Raw genomic sequence first — 9,790 nt, forward strand, 5'->3', positions numbered from 1 at the left:
CATGAAAACATTTGGGCACCCCTGGTCAAAATTACTGTTAGGCTCCATTCACACGTCCGCAACGTGTTTTGCGTATCCACGGAGCCGCGGATCCGCAAAACATGGACAGCGACAATGTGCGTTCCGCACATTGCCGGCACTATAGAATATGCCTATTCTTGTCTGCAATTGCGGACAAGAATAGGACATGTTCTATTTTTGTTGGGGGTCCGCACATCGTGCTGCCCCATAGGCATGAATGGGTCCGCAATTCCGTTCCCGCGGACGAGTGAATGGACCCTTATTAGGCCTCCTGTTCACGACCGTATGGCTTTTTCAGTGTTTTGCGGTCCGTTTTGCACGGATCTGTTGTTCCGTTTTTTGTTTCTGTTGTGTTTCCGTTTTCGTTCCGTTTTTCCGTATGGCATATACAGTATACAGTAATTACATAGAAAAAATTGGGCTGAGCATAACATTTTCAATAGATGGTTGCGCAAAAACGGAACGGATACGGAAGACATACGGATGCATTTCCGTATGTGTTCCGATTTTTTTGCGGACCCATTGACTTGAATGGAGCCACAGAACGTGATTTGTGGGCTATAATAGGACATGTTCTATCTTTCAACGGAACGGAAAAATGGAAATACGGAAACGGAATGCATACCGAGTACATTCCGTTTTTTTTGCGGGACCATTGAAATTAATGGTTCTGTATACAGACCATATACGGAATGCAAAAAACGCCCCGTAAACAGAAAAAAAAAACCGGTCGTGTGAAAGAGGCCTTACTGTGAACAGAGGCTCTGTCACCAGGATCAACCCTATTAAAACAGACATACAGGCTGGTAGGGCTCATCATGCTGATTAAAATGATACCTTTATTTTGTCTGTATGCTAAACAGCTGTAGAGAAATCTGTTTTTTATTCATATGCAAATGAGCATGTTCAAGTACCAAGAGGGCGGGGCTGAATCCTTTGAGCACTGCTATGTAACACCCCCTGCGCTCTGCACACTCCCCCTCCCCTTGATTGACAGGGCTAGCCCTGTGTGGAGCTGTGTGCTAGTAATATCATAGATTTCATACACTGAGATCTGCTCAGAAAGCAATCTACATATTACTGCTTTATTCACAGGCACAATAAATGCTGATGCAGACACCAGTGATATGTGTCAGTTTTCTCTGTGTGGAGAGGATATATCTTAGTGATAAGTTCTCAGCCTTGTATGTAGAGATAATGGGGGAGATTTATCAAACTGGTGTAAAGTAGAACTGGCCCATAGCAACCAATCAGATTCCAATTTTCATTTTCCAAAGGAGCTTTGAAAAATGAAAAGTGGGATCTGATTGGTTGCTATGGGCAACTAAGCCAGTTCTACTTTACACCAGTTTGATACATAAATGAGACACATAAATGTTTTTTTATCAATTTTTTTTTCTCTCTCGTTTAAACTGCAATAGAAGGCAATACTATAATAAAGAATAATATAATAATAATAATATAAGGCCTTACTATGGTTGGGAGGTTAGGTGTGGCACAGCCTGGTTGGGAGGTTAGGTGCGGCACAGCCTGGTTGGGAGGTTAGGTGCGGCACAGCCTGGTTGGGAGGTTAGGTGCGGCACAGCCTGGTTGGGAGGTTAGGTGTGGCAGAGGCTGGTTGGGAGGTTAGGTGTGGCACAGCCTGGTTGGGAGGTTAGGTGTGGCACAGCCTGGTTGGGAGGTTAGGTGGGGCACAGCCTGGTTGGGAGGTTAGGTGCGACAGAGCCTGGTTGGGAGGTTAGGTGGGGCACAGCCTGGTTGGGAGGTTAGGTGGGGCACAGCCTGGTTGGGAGGTTAGGTGGGGCACAGCCTGGTTGGGAGGTTAGGTGCGGCACAGCCTGGTTGGGAGGTTAGGTGTGACAGAGCCTGGTTGGGAGGTTAGGTGGGAGGTTAGGTGCGGCACAGCCAGGTTGGGAGGTTAGGTGTGGCAGAGGCTGGTTGGGAGGTTAGGTGCGGCAGAGCCTGGTTGGGAGGTTAGGTGTGACAGAGCCTGGTTGGGCGGTTAGGTGTGGCAGAGGCTGGTTGGGAGGTTAGGTGTGGCAGAGGCTGGTTGGGAGGTTAGGTGGGGCACAGCCTGGTTGGGAGGTTAGGTGTGGCACAGCCTGGTTGGGAGGTTAGGTGTGGCACAGCCTGTTTGAGAGGTTAGGTGGGGCACAGCCTGCTTGGGAAGTTAGGTGTGGCAGAGCCTGGTTGAGAGGTTAGGTGTGGCACAGCCTGGTTGAGAGGTAAGGTGTGGCACAGCCTGGTTGAGAGGTAAGGTGTGGCACAGCCTGGTTGAGAGGTAAGGTGTGGCACAGCCTGGTTGAGAGGTTAGGTGGGGCACAGCCTGCTTGGGAAGTTAGGTGTGGCAGAGCCTGGTTGAGAGGTTAGGTGTGGCACAGCCTGGTTGAGAGGTTAGGTGTGGCACAGCCTGGTTGAGAGGTAAGGTGTGGCACAGCCTGGTTGAGAGGTTAGGTGTGGCACAGCCTGCTTGGGATATTAGGTGTGGCAGAGCCTGGTTGAGAGGTTAGGTGTGGCACAGCCTGGTTGAGAGGTAAGGTGTGGCACAGCCTGGTTGAGAGGTTAGGTGTGGCAGAGACTGGTTGGGAGGTTAGGTGTGGCAGAGCCTGGTTAAGAGGTTAGGTGGGGCACAGCCTGGTTGGGAGGTTAGGTGTGGCAGAGCCTGGTTGAGAGGTTAGGTGTGGCAGAGACTGGTTGGAAGGTTAGGTGTGGCAGAGCCTGGTTGGGAGGTTAGGTGTAACTGTTTTGTTTTGCTGACCCATTGAAGTAAATGGTTCCGCATACGGTCCACAAAACAAACCGGCAGGGGACTCCGGCAGGTGAATGCAGTACTTTTAGTCCGGATGCCTCTCGGCGCGCGCTGCCGGAACTCCGCCCCCATTATAGTCAATGGGGACGGAGCGACAGTCCGGGGGCACACGTGAACTAGCGGCAGGACTAATCCGACAGGCTGTTCACTCGCTGGAACAGCCTGCCGGACTAATGTGAAAGTATCCTTCCTTTGTGTGTATTTCTTCTGCCATTCATGAAGTCCTATAGGAAAGCCACATGCATTCTGAATGCCACACACCCCAAAACACAAAACATGTTGCAGCATTTCGCAGGTAATGGAAAAAACTTCAGTTCTACCAAGGTTTTTTTTTTCACGTTGTCAGAGGTTTGCTGAATAAAGCATGTTTTATAGGAAAAAAAATTATTGTTCTCACATTCACAGATCCACATTTTTTTTTATTTTTCTGTCGAGCTGTTTCTGTTTTTTTTGTGAGATGGGTTGCATGTTTTTGGGCACAATTTTGGGGAGTGTATAAATTGTTAGTAGACTTTATTAATTTTTTAACAAGGGGAATTAAAAAAAGAAAATCTACCATTTCTTTTTTTCCAAGCCATGTGCACCACAGTTTAACTAATCCGTTACCTTTTTTCTACATGTTGCAGCGGTACTATAAATCTAAAATTATGGGGTCATTTATCAAACTGGTGTAAAGTAGAAGTGGCTTTCATTTCACCTTTCATTTTCCAAAGAAGCTGTCAAAAATTAAAAGTGGGATCTGATTGGTTACTATGGACAACTAAGCCACGTTCTACTTTACACCAGTTTTATAAATGACACCATATTTCTTTATTTTAAATAAAAGTTTTTTTTTTTTTAATATTTTTACTAAGTTTTATTGAACTTTTAAAAATTCCTACTAGAGGACTAGCAGCTCCCGGGATCGAGCTGACTCCTTCTGTTTCCCTCCTTAGATGACACTTTGTGACCGGTGTGAAATCAGCCAGAAACAGGAGGACACGTGAGAGAGAAGCCCTGTACTCTGCCTAATGTACCCAGGGTGACAGCAGGCAGCATTTAAAGCCCCCGGGTGATGCTTGGTCCATAACACAGGGCACAACAGCCGTCACTGGCCCTCCGGTCACCTGTATGTAACACCTGAGGTCAGCGCCAGGTACAGTCCCTCCCTGTCAGGATGACAGCTAGGTTCTCACACAGCCGTCACCCTCGTCGTCACTGGCCCTCCGGTCACCTGTATGTAACACCTGACGTCAGCGCCAGGTACAGCCCCTCCCTGTCAGGGTGACAGCTAGGTTCTCACACTGTCTGCCCCATAGGCTGATTTTAATTATTTTCAGTATAAAGCTGTGGCCTGCTCTCACTACATTCATTGGAAGCTGTTTAGCACCAGGAAGGGTATAGAGTGGGCTCAGCATGCATGTTGGTACCTGCATCCCTTGTAATGGAGGCCATTTTGGCACAAAAAACGGAAAAAGGCAGAGTGGATCCAGCATGCATGTGGGTCCAACACTCCCTGAATTTTATGGCGGTCATTATGGCGCATAACAGGTAGTATTTAGTGTTAGGACCCGTGTAACAGAGATCGCCTTGACGTTTGGCATACGGGCTTAGATGGTTTTGTACAAAATGCATTGACCAAGCATCTCGCTTTTTAAGCGTAGTATTAGCACCATAATTTTTGTAAGCATTGTTGTACTTTGTCTGATTTGCAGAGTGCTGCCGCATTGTCTCCTTTTTTTCCTCTAGGTCTTTGCCATGGCGGCGTGCACCTGCGCACTGGGAGGTGCTGACTAACCCTCTTTTTTTGTAGGTTCTCACACAGCCGTCACCCTCGTCGTCAGTGGCCCTCCGGTCACCTGTATGTAACACTTGACGTCAGCGGCAGGTACAGTCCCTCCCTGTCAGGGTGACAGCTAGGTTTTCACACAGCCGTCACCCTTGTCGTCACTGGTCCTCCGGCCACCTGTATGTAACACTTGACGTCAGCGCCAGGTACAGCCCCTCCCTGTCAGGGTGACAGCTAGGTTCTCACACAGCCGTCACCCTCGTCGTCACTGGCCCTCCGGCCACCTGTATGTAACACTTGACGTCAGCGCCAGGTACAGTCCCTCCCTGTCAGGGTGACAGCTAGGTTCTCACACAGCCGTCACCCTCGTCGTCACTGGCCCTCCGGTCACCTGTATGTAACACCTGACGTCAGCGCCAGGTACAGCCCCTCCCTGTCAGGATGACAGCTAGGTTCTCACACAGACGTCACCCTCGTCGTCAGTGCCCCTCCGCTCACCTGTATGTAACACTTGACGTCAGCGCCAGGTACAGCCCCTCCCTGTCAGGGTGACAGCTAGGTTCTCACCCAGCCGCCACCCTCGTCGTCACTGGCCCTCCGCTCAACTGTATGTAACACTTGACGTCAGCGCCAGGTACAGTCCCTCCCTGTCAGGGTGACAGCTAGGTTCTCACACAGCCGTCACCCTCGTCGTCACTGGCCCTCCGCTCACCTGTATGTAACACCTGAGGTCAGCGCCAGGTACAGTCCCTCCCTGTCAGGGTGACAGCTAGGTTCTCACACAGCCGTCACCCTCGTCGTCAGTGGCCCTCCGGTCACCTGTATGTAACAGTTGACGTCAGCGCCAGGTACAGTCCCTCCCTGTCAGGATGACAGCTAGGTTCTCACACAGCCGTCACCCTCGTCGTCACTGGCCCTCCGGTCACCTGTATGCAACACCTGACGTCAGCGCCAGGTACAGTCCCTCCCTGTCAGGGTGACAGCTAGGTTCTCACACAGCCGTCACCCTCGTCGTCAGTGGCCCTCCGGTCACCTGTATGTAACACCTGACGTCAGCGCCAGGTACAGTCCCTCCCTGTCAGGATGACAACTAGGTTCTCACACAGCCGTCACCCTCGTCGTCACTGGCCCTCCGCTCACCTGTATGTAACACTTGACGTCAGCGCCAGGTACAGTCCCTCCCTGTCAGGATGACAGCTAGGTTCTCACACAGCCGTCACCCTCGTCGTCAGTGACCCTCCGGTCACCTGTATGTAACACCTGAGGTCAGCGCCAGGTACAGTCCCTCCCTGTCAGAATGACAGCTAGGTTCTCACACAGCCGTCACCCTCGTCGTCACTGACCCTCCGGTCACCTGTATGTAACACCTGAGGTCAGCGCCAGGTACAGTCCCTCCCTGTCAGGGTGACAGCTAGGTTCTCACACAGCCGTCACCCTCGTCGTCACTGGCCCTCCGGTCACCTGTATGTAACACCTGAGGTCAGCGCCAGGTACAGTCCCTCCCTGTCAGGGTGACAGCTAGGTTCTCACACAGCCGTCACCCTCGTCGTCACTGGCCCTCCGCTCACCTGTATGTAACACTTGACGTCAGCGCCAGGTACAGTCCCTCCCTGTCAGGATGACAGCTAGGTTCTCACACAGCCGTCACCCTCGTCGTCAGTGGCCCTCCGGTCACCTGTATGTAACACCTGAGGTCAGCGCCAGGTACAGTCCCTCCCTGTCAGAATGACAGCTAGGTTCTCACACAGCCGTCACCCTCGTCGTCACTGACCCTCCGGTCACCTGTATGTAACACCTGAGGTCAGCGCTAGGTACAGTCCCTCCCTGTCAGGGTGACAGCTAGGTTCTCACACAGCCGTCACCCTCGTCGTCACTGGCCCTCCGGTCACCTGTATGTAACACCTGACGTCAGCGCCAGGTACAGTCCCTCCCTGTCAGGATGACAGCTAGGTTCTCACACAGCCGTCACCCTCGTCGTCACTAGCCCTCCGGTCACCTGTATGTAACACCTGAGGTCAGCGTCAGGTACAGTCCCTCCCTGTCAGGATGACAGCTAGGTTCTCACACAGACGTCACCCTCGTCGTCACTGGCCCTCCGGTCACCTGTATGTAACACCTGACGTCAGCGCCAGGTACAGTCCCTCCCTGTCAGGGTGACAGCTAGGTTCTCACACAGCCGTCACCCTCGTCGTCAGTGGCCCTCCGGTCACCTGTATGTAACAGTTGACGTCAGCGCCAGGTACAGTCCCTCCCTGTCAGGATGACAGCTAGGTTCTCACACAGCCGTCACCCTCGTCGTCACTGGCCCTCCGGTCACCTGTATGTAACACCTGACGTCAGCACCAGGTACAGTCCCTCCCTGTCAGGGTGACAGCTAGGTTCTCACACAGCCGTCACCCTCGTCGTCACTGGCCCTCCGGTCACCTGTATGTAACACCTGACGTCAGCGTCAGGTACAGTCCCTCCCTGTCAGGGTGACAGCTAGGTTCTCACACAGCCGTCACCCTCGTCGTCAGTGGCCCTCCGGTCACCTGTATGTAACACCTGACGTCAGCGCCAGGTACAGTCCCTCCCTGTCAGGGTGACAGCTAGGTTCTCACACAGCCGTCACCCTCGTCGTCACTGGCCCTCCGGTCACCTGTATGTAACACCTGACGTCAGCGCCAGGTACAGTCCCTCCCTGTCAGGATGACAGCTAGGTTCTCACACAGACGTCACCCTCGTCGTCACTGGCCCTCCGGTCACCTGTATGTAACACCTGACGTCAGCGCCAGGTACAGTCCCTCCCTGTCAGGATAACAGCTAGGTTCTCACACAGCCGTCACCCTCGTCGTCACTGGCCCTCCGGTCACCTGTATGTAACACCTGAGGTCAGCGGCAGGTACAGTCCCTCCCTGTCAGGGTGACAGCTAGGTTCTCACACAGCCGTCACCCTCGTCGTCAGTGGCCCTCCGGTCACCTGTTTGTAACACCTGACGTCAGCGCCAGGTACAGTCCCTCCCTGTCAGGGTGACAGCTAGGTTCTCACACAGCCGTCACCCTCGTCGTCACTGGCCCTCCGGTCACCTGTATGTAACACCTGACGTCAGCGCCAGGTACAGTCCCTCCCTGTCAGGATGACAGCTAGGTTCTCACACAGCCGTCACCCTCGTCGTCACTGGCCCTCCAGTCACCTGTATGTAACACCTGAGGTCAGCGCCAGGTACAGCCCGTCCCTGTCAGGATGACAGCTAGGTTCTCACACAGCCGTCACCCTCGTCGTCACTCGCCCTCCGGTCACCTGTATGTAACACCTGACGTCAGCGCCAGGTACAGTCCCTCCCTGTCAGGATGACAGCTAGGTTCTCACACAGACGTCACCCTCGTTGTCAGTGGCCCTCCGGTCACCTGTATGTAACACCTGACGTCAGCGCCAGGTACAGTCCCTCCCTGTCAGGGTGACAGCTAGGTTCTCACACAGCCGTCACCCTCGTCGTCACTGGCCCTCCGCTCACCTGTATGTAACACCTGACGTCAGCGCCAGGTACAGCCCCTCCCTGTCAGGGTGACAGCTAGGTTCTCACACAGCCGTCACCCTCGTCGTCACTGGCCCTCCGGTCACCTGTATGTAACACCTGAGGTCAGCGCCAGGTACAGCCCCTCCCTGTCAGGATGACAGCTAGGTTCTCACACAGACGTCACCCTCGTCGTCACTCGCCCTCCGGTCACCTGTATGTAACACCTGACGTCAGCGCCAGGTACAGTCCCTCCCTGTCAGGATGACAGCTAGGTTCTCACACAGACGTCACCCTCGTTGTCAGTGGCCCTCCGGTCACCTGTATGTAACACCTGACGTCAGCGCCAGGTACAGTCCCTCCCTGTCAGGGCGACAGCTAGGTTCTCACACAGCCGTCACCCTCGTCGTCACTGGCCCTCCGGTCACCTGTATGTAACACCTGACGTCAGCGCCAGGTACAGTCCCTCCCTGTCAGGGCGACAGCTAGGTTCTCACACAGCCGTCACCCTCGTCGTCACTGGCCCTCCGGTCACCTGTATGTAACACCTGACGTCAGCGCCAGGTACAGTCCCTCCCTGTCAGGATGACAGCTAGGTTCTCACACAGCCGTCACCCTCGTCGTCACTGGCCCTCCGGTCACCTGTATGTAACACCTGAGGTCAGCGCCAGGTACAGCCCCTCCCTGTCAGGATGACAGCTAGGTTCTCACACAGACGTCACCCTCGTCGTCACTCGCCCTCCGGTCACCTGTATGTAACACCTGATGTCAGCGCCAGGTACAGCCCCTCCCTGTCAGGATGACAGCTAGGTTCTCACACAGACGTCACCCTCGTCGTCACTGGCCCTCCGCTCACCTGTATGTAACACCTGACGTCAGCGCCAGGTACAGCCCCTCCCTGTCAGGATGACAGCTAGGTTCTCACACAGACGTCACCCCGTTGTCAGTGGCCCTCCGGTCACCTGTATGTAACACCTGACGTCAGCGCCAGGTACAGTCCCTCCCTGTCAGGGTGACAGCTAGGTTCTCACACAGACGTCACCCCCGTTGTCAGTGGCCCTCCGGTCACCTGTATGTAACACCTGACGTCAGCGCCAGGTACAGTCCCTCCCTGTCAGGGTGACAGCTAGGTTCTCACACAGACGTCACCCTCGTCGTCACTGGCCCTCCGGTCACCTGTATGTAACACCTGACGTCAGCGCCAGGTACAGTCCCTCCCTGTCAGGGTGACAGCTAGGTTCTCACACAGCCGTCACCCTCGTCTTCAGTGGCCCTCCGGTCAACTGTATGTAACACCTGACGTCAGCGCCAGGTACAGTCCCTCCCTGTCAGGATGACAGCTAGGTTCTCACACAGACGTCACCCTCGTCGTCACTCGCCCTCCGGTCACCTGTATGTAACACCTGATGTCAGCGCCAGGTACAGTCCCTCTCTGTCAGGGTGACAGCTAGGTTCTCACACAGACGTCACCCCCGTTGTCAGTGGCCCTCCGGTCACCTGTATGTAACACCTGACGTCAGCGCCAGGTACAGTCCCTCCCTGTCAGGGTGACAGCTAGGTTCTCACACAGCCGTCACCCTCGTCGTCAGTGGCCCTCCGGTCATCTGTATGTAACACCTGAGGTCAGCGCCAGGTACAGTCCCTCCCTGTCAGGATGACAGCTAGGTTCTCACACAGACGTCACCCTCGTCGTCACTC

The sequence above is a fragment of the Bufo bufo genome, chromosome 8 (genome assembly GCF_905171765.1).
Source record: "Bufo bufo chromosome 8, aBufBuf1.1, whole genome shotgun sequence".
Classification (NCBI taxonomy): domain Eukaryota; kingdom Metazoa; phylum Chordata; class Amphibia; order Anura; family Bufonidae; genus Bufo; species Bufo bufo.